This window comes from Zea mays, chromosome 5 (assembly GCF_902167145.1).
Source record: "Zea mays cultivar B73 chromosome 5, Zm-B73-REFERENCE-NAM-5.0, whole genome shotgun sequence".
Lineage (NCBI taxonomy): Eukaryota > Viridiplantae > Streptophyta > Magnoliopsida > Poales > Poaceae > Zea > Zea mays.
Genome location: NC_050100.1, coordinates 25,426,697 through 25,441,769, shown reverse-complemented (window position 1 = coordinate 25,441,769; position 15,073 = coordinate 25,426,697). Strand labels below are relative to the sequence as shown.

At 52.8% G+C, this 15,073-nt stretch overlaps 1 long non-coding RNA gene across 1 annotated transcript; it reads left to right on the top strand.

The window, feature by feature from the left end:
* Positions 1–12,983: 12,983 nt before the first annotated feature.
* Positions 12,984–14,497, top strand: LOC103626136 (uncharacterized). Its single transcript, XR_552726.1, has 2 exons — positions 12,984–13,067; positions 13,384–14,497. It is a non-coding gene; the product is annotated as an uncharacterized lncRNA (long non-coding RNA).
* The last annotated feature ends 576 nt before the right edge of the window (positions 14,498–15,073 follow it).

Genomic DNA, 15,073 nt, shown 5'->3' with positions numbered 1-15,073 from the left:
TCTCCTTATAATACTCCTCAACAGAGAAACTTCCTTGCCTTAAATTCTGCAATTTATCAAAAAGATCACACCGATAATGCTTCGGCACAAAACGAATTCTCATTTCTCGCTTCATCTCTTGCCAAGTAATAATAGGGTCCTCTCCATCTTCTTCACGATCACGAAGAAGTTGCTCCCACCAAATCAGAGCATATCCTTCAAACTCAAGAGATGCCATTGCAAGTTTCTTCTCCTCTGAATAATTATGTAGGCGAAAGATTTTCTCCACTTTCAATTCCCATGTGAAATAATCTTCAGGATCAGATCTACCATCAAATTTTGGCATGGTAAACTTAAGTTTCCCAAATCTCTCTTCTTGGTTGACACCTCTATGATGACGACGACCATAGCGATGTTGAGACTGATCATCCCCAAATTCAGATTCTTCATTGTCATTATTTCTTCGATTCCGGCCTCTTCCTCTACCATATGCAGCACCTTGATTTCTCCTCCCATGTTCACTTGCTCTTCTAGAATAATTTTCTTCATCTTCTTCCCCATCTTCATCATGGTTTCTTACACCGTCGGGGAGTCGACGACGACCTCTGATTTCAGCCATAAGTGTCTGAAGATCTTGTGCCAACAGATCTTGCTTGGCTTCTATGCTTTGTTTGAGCTCATTGAATTGTACCAGGGTGACACATTCTTCAATCTCAACGTTGGGATCCATCTTCCTGCGAAGTTAGTGGCAACAAGGCAACAAATATAGGTGGAATATGAAGCTATATAGAATCTCACAACCTCACCACTCTTACCAACCAAAGCTCTTATGAGTTCCCTGCGGGTTGCAAGAAAATGTGTGGTGGTAACAAGAAAGTGGTGGTTAAACGAATACAAGACCAGAGTACCGATTACGATGGCTTATATGTGGAGCTTGGTGGGGATTAATAAACAAGGGATACAATCTGAATTCTAGTTGTTGTTAAGTTAAATAACCATCCGACTAGAAGTTCCCTGCCTAGTGCTGACCACAAGATACGAGTGATGTAAATAGATCAAACACACGCGCAAGAAATTTCAGATTTGATGCAGACAAGGAGTATGATTGGAATGCAAGTGTTGCAATCAGATCCAACCAAAATTTTGCACCAAATGACAATAGCAAACTGGTTGAATAACTTGATAAAAAAATTTTCAGCACTTGTGCACATAAACAAACTGATTGTTCTACTTTTCTTTTTTTCTCTTTTTTTTGATACTCTTTTTTTATAGAACTAAACACAGAGATCTGATATGATATTGCACACTTTATAATACTTAACAAAGAACTCAACCAGCAGCTATAACTTAAATAGGCTCAAAGTTAACGCGAAGGAAATGATGAGGGTTTCAGATTTTTCTTTTTGTGGATATTTTCAGATATATATAAGAGGCTCAAAGGAAACACAAAGGATAGAGTGACCAGCAACTAAACAAAGATTCTAAGGACTGAAACTTAACAAAACTCACTGGAACAACAGATTGAAACAAAGGGCTATGGCAAAAATATTTTATGGCTTTTTGGTGGATAGGACGAACACAAAATATATGTAGCTAAGGGTAAAGAATCCTACCGTGGCAACTGAGGCTTTGATACCAGATGATGCGTCATGATGCCCGATCTTCACGACGTAGGATCAATCTTCAGATAACTAGCTTCAAAGAAGCCAAGATAACTTGCTGCAAGCAGCGATAACTAGTGCAACCTGACAAATAAAACTCGAAGCCAACCACCGTCTTTAACCGGCAGCCTGAATCGAGGATTCGCCCAACCACACTCTCAAAGAACCAACCAACACAGCCTACAATCAATCGAGGAGACCTCGAAGGGAGTAGGAGCACCAATTGGGAGCGGATGAAGCCGCCGCTTCTGCAATCCCGCGAAGGAATTCACAAGAGCAAAGGGGTAGAGATTACTCTCAATATTTGTTAGCACACAGCTGAACAAAAGGGGTTCTGTTTTAGATTATCTTAAGCTGCCTTACATCATAGACATAGGGGGTATTTATACTAGTAACTACCAGCCTTAGCGAGGTATAAACACAAAACAAAAGTATTTTCACGAGCTAATGTGAAGGAGCCTCTTCGGGAGATCTACAGAGTTGATTTCCGTGTGGCTGTTTGACTTCTGCGCAGCCTTCAGTATTTTGACAATAACTTCTTCTAGAAATCTTCAAATGACGTGGGACTGGTTGCATTGGAAAGCTAACTTGATAAGCTTTCTCACCATATATAGCATGCTTAATGAAACTTCGTAGAATGATGCAGTTTAATACGAAAACTTGGTCATCAAGCTGACTGTTGACCTTCTGACCAGTCAGCACTAAAGTAGGTCGGCTGCCTTTCTGGTAGATGTGGTTAAGTAGGCTTTAGAAGCATTGGAAACTAGACTTCAAGAGCTTTCCAAAAAGTACTTATGGGCCTTCATAGCTTTTGGGAATCAAAAGATATGACTGTTTCTTTTGGACGGTTCTGTTGCGCTGGACTGACTCGGATATAGCTCTTCTTGCTGATTCGCCCTTGATATGTTTTGTCCTTCCTCTTTGGTGAACCTAAGTAATATCAACATACACGACTTAGGTAGCATAAAATTCTCATTAGTGTTTAAATGAAATTCATAAAGTAGCGCGTGCACCTCTTGTTGTAGCTTCTTAGCTCGACTACGTGTAATTGGTCCATCAAAGACTTGGGTTGGTGATGATGTTGGTTGTATTTGAGTTGATGTAGTATGACTTGGGGGTTGTAACATGTTGCTTAATAGCGTGGTCATATCAGAGCGCCTCTCCCAACGGAGCGCCGAGGCGGTGGACCTTCGGTTGCTCTGTGACGAGCTGGGGGTGGAGGCAACGGCGGCACGCGCAGAGGTGCAGCGGCGGCAGTTGGAGCTTGGCCAGGTCATCGGTGAGCGGGACCAATCTCGGAACCAGGCTGCCGAGGCTGAAAGCCGGGCTGAGGCCCTTGTGGGCCAGCTAGCCGAGGTGTCTGCACGGGCCGAAGCCCTTGAGGAGGACCTGGTCGTGGTCGTCGGGTCTGCCCAGTCTGCCTAAGCCGCAGCCTCGGAGCAGCGTGCCTGGGCTGAAGGTATGTCTTGGCCGCTTTGAGACTTCAATTCAGCTTCATTCTTCAACTCGTGTTTGAAGAATTCTGTTTTGGCTGTTTGCAGAGTTCGAGTCATCCCTCAACGAGTCCGCCAAGGCACTTGCTCAGGCGGCTGAGCAGAAGGAGGCCGACCGCATGGCCATGTCCGAAGCTATCTCGGCCTTCTGCCAGGTCTTTGGTCTTGACGACGTCCCCTCGAGAAGCTCCCCCAGAGTCGCCTGCAGGCCTTGGGCGGCCATGTGCGCGGCAGACTCCGCGAGGCGCTGCATCACGGCGTTAGGCGGGCCTTCGTCGTGCTCGCTTCCCACTACGATGTGGATCTGGAGTGGGTCAGCGAGGGGTACTGTCTTCCCGACAAAGATGAAGCTGCCCTGGCCGAAGTTCAGAGGCTTGACGCGGCCGTCGCGGGCCCAAGCGCGGTGCTGGCGTCCTTCTTCGAGGTGGAAATCCTTCCGCTTGCGTCGCCGTCCAAGGCCGAGGCGGATCTCGCCGAAGGTGGAAACGACGCTGAGGGTGGAGACGAAGCCGAGGGTGTTGCTCCTCCCCCGGGCGATGCCTGATTCTACCGGAGCAGTTTGTTTTGATCATGCATGTGTCTTTCGCGGCCGCCGAGGCCTGAACACTTTGTCGTCATGTTATAAAGTTGTGTTTCTTTTCCTCCTGTTTCGAGTATCCGGACTTGTCCATCAGTAGCAGAATCGCTTATCCGAGTAAGAGTTATTTTTCGTGGAAGGTGACGAGTGAGGTATCCGTATCCCAAAGGCGTAGGAGTCCCTCGGCTCGGTCGGCCTTGCCGCTTACATGCGCTCTTATTCGTTTCGCGGGGTTCTGTTACTGATATAGTCGGGAAACACGAAAGATCATTTTGGTAGAAGACTTTTCCGAGGAAAATTTTGATGCAGAGGGGGTTCCCCCCTTCTAGCCCCCGAGGGAGGGTCGGGCTTTGCCGAGGCAAGGCTGACCCTTCCTTGACGGTTAGACTCTATTTGTGTATGTAAAGAGAACGAGGTATATGAACGACTTGAAAACATCGTAAGGGTAAAAGCGACGTAGCTGTCGGATGTTCCAAGCGTTGCTGTAGACCTTGCCTTGACTGTTGGCCAACTTGTATGTTCCGGGCTTCAAAATCTTGGCAATGATGAACGGCCCTTCCCAGGGAGGAGTGAGCTTGTGGCGCCCTCGGGCGTCTTATCGTAGTCGAAGTACCAAGTCCCCCACCTGGAGGTCTCGGGACCGAACCCCTCGGGCGTGGTAGCGTCGCAGTGACTGCTGATACCGTGCCGAGTGTAGTAAGGCCATGTCCCGAGCCTCTTCCAGTTGGTCCAGTGAGTCCTCTCGGCTGGTTTGGTTGCTTCGGTCGTCGTACGCCCTTGTCCTCGGGGAACCGTATTCTAAGTCTGTGGGCAAGATAGCCTCGGCCCCATAGACTAGAAAAAACGGCATGAAGCCCGTGGCTCGGCTTGGCGTCGTCCTCAGACTCCAGACCACCGAGGGGAGTTCCTTCATCCATCGCTTGCTGAACTTGTTGAGGTCGTTGTAGATCCTCGACTTAAGTCCCTACAGAATCATGTCGTTGGCACGCTCTACCTGCTCGTTCGTCATGGGGTGAGCTACGACGGCCCAGTCCACCCGGATGTGGTGGTCCTCGCAGAAGTCCAGGAACTTCCTGCCAGTGAACTGGGTGCCGTTGTCGGTGATGATGGAGTTCGGGACCCCACAGCGATGGATGATGTTGGTGAAGAACGCCACCGCCTGTTCGGACCTGATGCTGTTTAGGGGTCGGACCTCAATCCACTTGGAGAATTTGTCAATAGCAACCAGCAGGTGCGTGAAGCCCCCGGTTGCCTTCTGCATGAGACCGACGAGGTCCAGACCCCACACAACAAACGACCAGGTGATGGGTATTGTTTGCAGGGCCTAAGCGGGCAGGTGTGTCTGCCTTGCGTAGAATTGACACCCTTGGCAGGTGCGTACAATCCTAGTGGTGTCGGCCACCGCGGTTGGCCAGTAGAAACCTTGTCGGAAGGCGTTTTCGACGAGGGCTCGGGGTGCTGCGTGATGACCGCAAGCCCCCGAGTGTATTTCTTGCAATAGCTCCTGACCTTCGGCGATGGATATGCATCGCTGGAGGATGCCTGAGGGGCTGCGGTGGTAGAGCTCCTTTTCGTCACCCAGCAAGACGAACGACTTGGCGCGCCGCGCCAGTCGCCGAGCTTTGGCTCTATCGAGGGGTAGCTCTCCTCGGTGGAGATATTGCAGGTACGGGGTCTGCCAGTTTCGATTAGTCGTGACCCCATTCCGCTCTTCCTCGACGAGCAGTGCCTCACCCTCGGCGGCCGAGGGTGCCTCGGGCTGGGCCGAGGCCTCCCCGGGCTCGGGCGTGTCGTCGGTCTTGACGGAGGGTTGATGTAGGTCTCGGGAGAAGACGTCCAGGGGAACCGTTGTCCGTCCCGAGGCTATCTTAGCCAGCTCGTCCGCAGTCTCGTTGTATCGTCGAGCGACTTGGTTGAGCTCGAGCCCGTAGAACTTGTCTTCCAGGCGCCGAACCTCGTCGTAGTAGGCCTCCATCTTCGGGTCACGGCAGTGGGAGTTCTTCATGACTTGGTCGATGACAAGCTGCGAGTAACCACGAGCGTCGAGGCGCCGAACCCCTAGCTCGATGGCGATGCGCAACCCGTTAACCAGAGCCTCGTACTCGGCCACGTTGTTTGACGCCAAGAAATGGAGGTGCAGCACATAGCGGAGGTGCTTCCCGAGGGGTGAGATGAAGAGCAGGCCCGCACCCGCTCCTGTTTTCATCAGCGACCCGTCGAAATACATAGTCCAGAGTTCCAGTTGGATCGGAGCTGCTGGAAGCTGGGTGTCGACCCATTCAGCCACAAAGTTCGCCAAGACTTGGGACTTGATGGCCTTCCGAGGAGCGAACGAGATTGTCTCGCCCATGATCTCCACCGCCCATTTTGCAATCCTACCCGAGGCCTCTCGGCACTGGATGATCTCCCCCAGGGGGAAGGATGACACCACAGTCACCGGATGAGACTCAAAGTAGTGTCGCAACTTTCGCTGCGTCAGAATTACCGCGTACAGTAGCTTCTGAATTTGCGGGTAGCGGATTTTGGTCTCGGACAGTACTTCACTGATGAAGTAGACCAGCCTCTGGACGAGCAATGCATGCCCTTCTTCTCGTCTCTCGACCACGATTGCGGCGCTGACCACCTGAGTGGTTGCGGCTACGTAGATCAAGAGGGCTTCTCCGGTAGCGGGGGCACCAAGATGGGCGCGCTTGTAAGGAGCGCCTTTAAGTTCCCGAGGGCTTCCTCGGCCTCGGGGGTCCAAGTGAAGCGCTCGGTCTTCCTTAAGAGGCGGTACAGGGGTAGGCCTCTTTCGCCGAGGCGCGAGATGAAGCGGCTCAGAGCCGCAAGGCATCCCATGACCCTCTGTACTCCTTTCAAGTCCTTGATAGGCCCCATGTTGGTGATGGCCGCGATTTTCTCTGGGTTGGCCTCGATGCCCCGCTCGGAGATGATGAACACCAGGAGCATGCCTCGGGGGACTCCGAAGACACACTTCTCGGGATTGAGTTTTACACCTTTCGCCTTGAGACACTCGAATGTCGTTTCAAGGTCAGAGAGGAGGTCGGAGGCTTTCCTCGTCTTGACTACGATGTCATCGACGTAAGCCTCGACCGTTCGGCCAATGTGCTCTCCGAACACGTGGTTCATGCACCTTTGGTATGTCGCGCCTGCATTCCTCAACCCAAATGGCATAGTAATATAGTAGTACATGCCAAAAGGTGTGATGAAAGAGGATCGTGAGCTGGTCGGACTCTTTCATCCTGATTTGGTGATACCCTGAGTAGGCATCGAGGAATGACAAGGTTTCGCACCCAGCAGTGGAATCCACGATTTGATCGATGCGAGGCAGAGGGTAGGGAACCTTCGGACATGCTTTGTTTAGACCAGTGTAGTCTACACACATCCTCCATTTCCCACCTTTCTTTTTCACAAGCACAGGGTTGGCTAGCCATTCGGGATGGAATACCTCTTTGATGAACCCTACAGCCATCAGCTTGTGGATCTCCTCGCCTATGGCTCTACGCTTTTCTTCGTCGAATCGGCGCAGAGGCTGCTTCACGGGTCGGGCTCCAGCTCGGATATCCAGCGAGTGCTCGTAGACATCCCTCGGTATGCCAGGCATGTCCGAGGGACTCCACGCAAAAACCTCAGCGTTCGCGCGGAGAAAGTCGACGAGCACTGCTTCCTATTTGGGGTCGAGCTCGGAACCGATCCGGACTTGCTTGGAGGCGTCGTTGCTGGGGTCGAGAGGGACGGACTTAACCGCCTCTGCTGGCTCAAAGTTGCCGGCATGGCGCTTCGCATCTGGCACCTCCTTGGAGAGGCTCTCCAGGTCGGCGATGAGGGCCTCAGCGTACTCCACGCACTCCACGTCGCATTCGTACGCGTGTCGGTACGTGGATCCAACGGTGATGACCCCGTTGGGGCCCGACATCTTGAGCTTGAGGTAGGTGTAGTTGGGGACGGCCATGAACTTAGCGTAGCATGGTCTCCCCAGCACTGCATGGTAGGTTCCTCGGAACCCGACCACCTCGAACGTGAGGGTTTCCTTTCAGAAGTTGGAGGGAGTCCCGAAGCAGACGGGTAGATTGAGTTGTCCAAGGGGTTGGACGCGCTTCCCGGGGATGATCCCGTGAAAAGGCGCCGCACCGGCCCGGATCGTGGACAGATCGATCTACAAGAGCCCGAGGGTCTCGGCGTAGATGATGTTGAGGCTGCTGCCTCCGTCCATGAGGACCTTGGTAAGCCTGACGTTGCCGATGACGGGATCGACAACGAGCGGGTACTTCCCTAGGCTCGGCACGCGGTCGGGGTGGTCGCCTTGGTCGAAGGTGATGGGCTTGTCGGACCAGTCTAGGTAGACTGGCGCCGCCACCTTCACCGAGCAGACCTCCCGGCGCTCCTACTTGTGGTGCCGAGCCGAGGCGTTCGCCACTTGCCCACCGTAGATCATGAAGCAGTCGTGGACCTCGGGGAACTCCTCTGCTTTGTTGCCCTCCTTCTTGTCGTTGTCATGGCCTTTGCCACCTTCCGCCAGGGGCCCGACCTTATGGAAGTAGCGCCGAAGCATGACGCACTCCTCAAGGGTGTGCTTGACGGGACCCTGATGATAGGGGCACGACTCCTTGAGCATCTTGTCGAACAGGTTGGCCCCTCCGGGAGGCTTCCGAGGGTTCCTATGCTCGGCGGCGGCGACAAGATCTACGTCGGCGGCGTCGCGTTTCGCTTACGACTCCTTCTTGCCCTTCTTCTTCGTGCCGCGCTGAGCAGACGCCTCGAGGACGTCTTCCTGCTGGTGTCCCTGAGGCTACTTGTCCTTCCGGAAGATGGCCTCGACCGCCTCCTGACCAGAGGCGAACATGTCGCGGCAAGTGGCGATGTCCATCAGCTCGCTTGCCCTGGTGGGAGTCTTGCGACCCAGCTTGCTCACCAGGTCGCGACAAGTGGTGCCGGCGAGGAACGCGCCGATGACATCTCAGTCGGTGATGTTGGGCAGCTCAGTGCGCTGCTTCGAAAATCGCCGGATGTAGTCCCGTAGGGATTCTCCTGGCTGCTGGCGGCAGCTTCGGAGATCCCAGGAATTCCCAGGGCGCACGTATGTGCCCTAGAAGTTTCTGGTGAAGGCTTTGACCAGGTCGTCCCAGTTGGAGATCTGCGCAGGAGGCAGATGCTCCAGCCAGGCTCGGGCGACGTCGGAAAGGAACAGGGGGAGGTTGCGGATGATGAGGTTGTCATCGTCCATTCCACCTAGTTAGCAGGCCAGCCGGTAGTCCGCGAGCCACAGTTCCGGCCTTGTTTCCCCCGAGTACTTGGTGATGGTAGTCGGGGCTCGGAACCGGGTCGGGAACGGCGCCCGTCATATGGCCCGGCTGAAAGCTTGCGGACCGAGTGGTTCGGGCGAGGGGCTCCGATCCTCCCCGCTGTTGTAGCCTCCCCCACGCCTGGGGTGGTAGCCTCGGCGCACCTTCTCGTCGAGGTGGGCTCGACGGTCGCGGCGGTGGTGCTCGTTGCCAAGGCGACCCGGGGCTGCAGGCGTTGCGTCCCCCGCGCGCCCAGTGTGGACCGAGGTTTCCTGCATGAATCGGGAAGTCGCGGCGCGATGCTCCGGGGGGTACCCTTGCCTTCGGGAGGCAGAGCTTTCGGTCCGTCGAACCGCGGCATCCTCCAGGAGATTCTTGAGTTCTCCCTGGATACACCGCCCCTCGGTGGTGGATGGCTCCGACATCGCTCGGAGTAGTATTGCTGCTGCAGCCAAGTTCTGGCCGACTCCACTGGAAGCTGGGGGCAGCCTTGCCCTAGCGTCGTCAGCGATGCGGTGCTGGACGTCCTGGGCCAGATGACGCGCTTCTCCGGCTAGTGCTCGGCCTGCCCACTCCTGCCCGATGTTCTGCCGGAGCTGCACAAGTTGTCCTGCTTCCTCGTCGAGCTTGGCCTGTATCTCGCGGATTTGCTCGAGCTGTGTGTCCTGACCCCCCGCAGGGACTGGGACCACAGCTAGCTCCCGAAGGATGTCAACGCGAGGCGCAGGCCTAGGGGGATCGTCGTCCTCCGGCATACCAAGGTGGTTGCCTTCGTCGAGACCCCCTAGATCGACGTGGAAACATTCACGACTTGGGCCACAGTCCTCGTCGTCAAGGCTGTGGCCACCATCGGAGTAATCGGAGAGGCAGTAGTCACATGCGGTCATGAAGTCTCGCATGGCACTGGGGTTAACGAGCCCGGAGAAATCCCAACCAGAGTCGGGCTCGTCATCTTCCTCGGAACCCGGGGGCCCGTAGGTCGAGACGGCTGTCAGTCGGTCCCAGGTTGACCACATATGGTACCCTGGAAGGCTAGGATATGCCTTTATGAAAGCGTCCACCGAAGCGGGGTCGCTTAGTGGGTCGAAGCTGAATCTAAAAGGCATAGGGTGGAAAACGGACGGTACCTCTTGATCGACGGATGGTGACGAAGTCGCGTCGGGGACGGACTGCACCGTTATCTCAGGCACGAGGCTAACACCTAGCAAGTCCTTCGCGAGCGTGCTGGCGTCATCCGTCCGCTTGGGGTTGGCGTTTGCGGGGAAACAACGCTCGTCTTCGTCTCAGACGCGAGGTCAACACCCGACGTGTCCCCCGCTGGGGCGCCGACGTCGTCGACTCGCTCGACAGCCAACGAGGTGTCGCCTCCTGCTTGGCCATGGTTGCCCCGCCTCCTTCTCCTGCGGCGAGGAAGGTGACGGGACAGGCCCGGATGCTGCTCTTCCGCCATGGGGGGAAGACGTCGTCGATTCCACCGCCGTCGGGCGGGCTGACGGTCGTCGTTGTCGTTGTCGCGCGACGGAGGAAGGAGTACCATGTTGTAGCTGCCGTCGAGGGACATGAACTCGAGACTCCTGAAACGGAGCAGCGTCCCGGGCTGGAGAGGTTGCTGGAGACTACCCATCTGGAGCTTGACGGGAAGCTGTTCGTCAACACGCAGCAGACCCCTACCTGGCGCGCCAACTGTCGGCGTTTCGACCCCGGGGGGTCCCTGGACCGACGAGTAAATTGTCGCTGCGTGCCCCAGCCCAGATGGGTCGGCGCGAGACGGACCACAAAGAGGGGGAAAACCGCGGCTTCGTGTTGTCCTGCGCCCAGGGTGGATGCGCTTGCAGTAGGGGGTTACAAGCGTTCGCGAGGGAGAGAGAGAGAGAGCCTGCCCGTCAGTCCGTCCTCCCGCGCGGCCACCTCCTCGTATGAGGGCCCTGGACCTTCCTTTTATAGATGTAAGGAGAGGGTCCAGGTGTACAATGGGGGGTGTAGCAATATGCTAACGTGTCCGGCAGAGAGGAGCCAGAGCCCTATGTACATGCCGACGTGGCTGTCGGAGAGGTGTTAGTGCCCTGTGCATGTGATGTCGTGGCCGTCGGAGGAGCGCTTGAGCCCTATAGAAGCACAGTTGTCGGGGCTGTCGGGACCTTGCTGACGTCTCCTTGCTTCCGTAGGGGGCTGAGAACTGCCGTCGTCATGGGAGCATGCGGGGTGCCATCATTACTTATTTACCGGGGCGAGCCAGATGGGACGCCGGTCTTGTTCCCCGTAGCCTGAGCTAGCTAGGGGTAGGGTAATGATGTACCCCCCTGCAACGTGGTCGGTCCGAGCCCAAGGTCGGGCGAGGCGGTGACTCCTCCAAGGTCGAGGTTGAGGCCGAGCCCTGGGATCGGGCGAGGCGGAGACCGTCTGCCGAGGTCGAGGTTGAGGCCGAGCCCTAGGGTCGGGCGAGGCGGAGACCGTCTTCCGAGGTCGAGGCGGGGGCCGAGCCTCGGGGTCGGGCGAGGCGGAGACCGTCTTCCGAGGTCGAGGCGGGGGCCGAGCCCCGGGGTCGGGCGAGGCGCAGCTTCCTATGGCGCCTGAGGCTGGACTCGGCTGCTGTCAGCCTCACCCTGGCGGGTGGCACAGTAGTCAGAGCAGAGCAGACGTCGCTGTTTTCCTGTCAGGTCAGTCAGTGGAGGGGCGAAGTGACTGCGGTCACTTTGGCCCTACCGACTGAGGAGCGCGCGTCAGGATAAGGTGTCAGGCGATCCTTGCATTGAATGCTCCTGTGATACGGTCGGTTGGCAAGGCGATCTAGCCAAGGTTGCTTCACTGCGAAGCCTGCCCGAGCTGGGCCTCGGGCGAGTCGAAGGTGCGCCCGTTGCTTGAGGAGGCTCTCTGGCGAGGCGTGAATCCGTCTGGGTCTACTGTTCCTGCCCGAGGCTGGGCTCGGGCGAGGCGAGATCGTGTCCCTTGAGTGGACGGAGCCTTGACCTGAATTGCGCCCATCAGGCTTTTGCAGCTTGTGCTGATGGTGATTACCAGCCGAGTTTAGGAGTTTTGGGGTACCCCTAATTATGGTCCCTGACACCATCGTCGGGCACGTGCTCTCCAATGATGAGACCATGCAAATCGTGACATATATCGAAGTCTGCATGACACTGATGGTTGCAATATAGTAGTGAAACAACTAAATTAAAATAACAAAATTTATGTATGTTAGGATCACAAATGGATTATGAAACATTTACTTATAACAATATAAGACATATTTTGTATATCTCTACTACTTATTAAGTTAGCAATAGTAGCCTGCCTTTTTGTGTTCTGCCTTCCATCAATCTCAACCGTCCAATGTCGCATGGAGCCCTCGTCCGTCCGATTAGCGTGCTCTCTCCCCCGACGCCCACCCGCCCATGATCCCTCGTCTCCCACTAGCCGTCACCTCCGGCTTTCCCTACTTGCTCGTCCCCCGACGGCCTCACCTCACCTCCACGCTCTGCGCCTCTAGCACCAAGAGCCAAGGAAGGCCAAAGGCAGGGGGCTGTGAACCTCGCCCTCGTCGCGTCGCAATGGAGCAGTGGCAACGAGGGTCCGTGTTGGGCTCCATCGTCGTGGGCACAGGTGGATCTCCTACAGCCCTGTCCCCAATTTCGCCCACCGCCAACGCCGCCCCGGCCTTGATTTCGCTGCCACCAACCGTCTGATCCACCCCCATCGCCGATGAACTGCTCGTCGCCTCCCCCGCCGCGGAGTTCAGGTGGGAGCAGGTCGCATCCCCCTTTGTCGCCGCCTTAGAAGCCTAGATCCCGAGTGGGAGGTGCCCGCCGCCCCGCCGACGTGCTGCCCGCGCGCGCTGAGGAGGGGTTCGTGTACAACTCCCACCACAGAGACAGAGAGGAGGAAGAGTGGCAGATTCATCGAGTTCGGATTGATTTTTCCTTTCCTTGTAAGAACCCCCTCGTGATTTGCTCTTGCTGCTAGCGTGTTGCACTGCTGCTCATGTGGGTTGCTCATGTGGCAGGGAAGTTTTCGCCTTGGTGGTGCTGGACATGCGTGGAGGGCAGATTCATTAAGTTTGGGTTGATTTCTTCCTTTGCTGGTAAGAACCTATTATCTTTGCTTGCACAACTTGTTCTGTAATTGTAATTGGATGGATTGCTCCAAGAATCTATTTTCTTGGTCTTGGCTTTCGTTGTTCTTGATAAGGCCAAATCTGGACCTCTCATTCTAAGATGGACTCTCCAACCCGTCAATTCTTTCTTTGTTGTGGTGGATTCATGTGCAGCTACCAATTTAGTTTATGTTCCAAAAATGTTTCACCCAACCCTTCTCCCTAGGGCTACAAATTGCATCAATTTGTATATATGTTTGATCCTAGCCTTTAATACCTGGTTCTTATGGGATTTCTCATGCAGTTCCATCTGGAGGAGGCGTTGGAGAGGAGGCTGTGTAGGTGACTGAAACTTTACCAAAAACACGCATATGATATATTGCATTACTATTTCTTGCATTCTTCTTAGCCAGTTCAAGCTTTTGTTAATATAGTATTCTTATTTACTCATGATGCTTTTTCGGTGGTTTTAAGTGGGAATTGCACATGCTCATGGTTTTGATTGATTTGGGGAGCAACATCTTCAACAAAAGAAATGATGTGATTAGTTCTGTTGACGAACATGTTGTTTTGCGTTACTATAAACTAAATGGTCATATGTGGATGTCTCAATTACAATTGTTACTTCTTGTCATGATGCTACTGCTACTAAATTAGGATTGGTATGGCTTGAGTTATTTGCTTAGTAATAGCCACAAAAACATATGGTCAACTAGAATTATTTGCTTAGCATAGTTTAGTTCTTCATTAGGGTCATTCTGCATGCTTTTGATCAGGGCACAAAACTGTTTAGTAATGGGACATGACATAATACAATGAATGACACAGAAAGTATTTATGCAAAATTGCTATGCCTCTGTTTCTCGTTGTTTCTAGATGGAATTGTTTCATGGTTTGCAGACCCTCATAAAATATTTATTTATGATTTATGAAATGAGGTCTATCTTTTACTATTTGTAAATTCAGATGCAATTAGTTATTATCCTATTACACTAAAAGTATTTTGTTCTAATTCTAATGGTTGGAGCAGAGTTGGTAGATTTTAATCATAATATATCTTGTCGGATCCCTTATTTTCTATTTGGCATTCACTAACAGCTTTACGAGCTGTTTTTTTGTTCAACATCCTTCTTCAAAACAGTTTAATGGCTTCATTGCTGGAGCTTCTTTTTTATCCTCTCACAAAGGAATCAGGATCACAAATGAAGATGAGAGAGGTGAAGCTGAAAAATGTAGCTTTGCATAGCTCTCACTTATTCCCCTCTGTCATGTATGAAGCTATTGGTAAAGTTGTATTGTCAATTTTTTTTCCAAAACTTATCAGCTTTACTGAGAAAGCTGCTCATGACGAAGCTTAATTGTGTCAAATGAGGCTTTATTTGTCCAATATCTTAGCTACTGTTTGGTAATTTAGATCATATGACATGCTTGGAGGAAATGTGTACGTGAAATCTAGATGCATGTTTTTCTAGGGCAACCCACTAACCCAACACCCAATTTGCAAAAACTAGCCCTAAATGGAAGAAACTTCTACCTTCTTCATTTCTCTCAAGCTGCCAAGTAGACAACAGTTGCTCCTTCTGTTTTATAATTTTATAGCCATTTTTCTATTTTATAGTTTCATGTTTGTGTCAATAGCACAGGGCTCTATATCTGGACATGTCATATACATTTCCAGGTGGTTTATACAATTAGATAGTTTCATTATTGTATCAGTAGCACAATGCTCTATATTTGGACATGTCAGTTACATTTCCAAGTGGTTTATACAATTAGATAGTTTCATGTTTGTGTCAGTAGCAAAGTGCTCTATATTTGGACCTGTCATTTACATTTCCAGGGTGTGTGTTATTATTGCAAGTGCTCTATATTCTCATTCACTTACTTTGTACAAGATTATATACTATATAGTCTGTAGGTTCCCTGCAATGTCACTGCCCTGTAATGTCACTTAATTTTAGGTTCATACATAGCAAAAGTTTATTTGGTCCTTT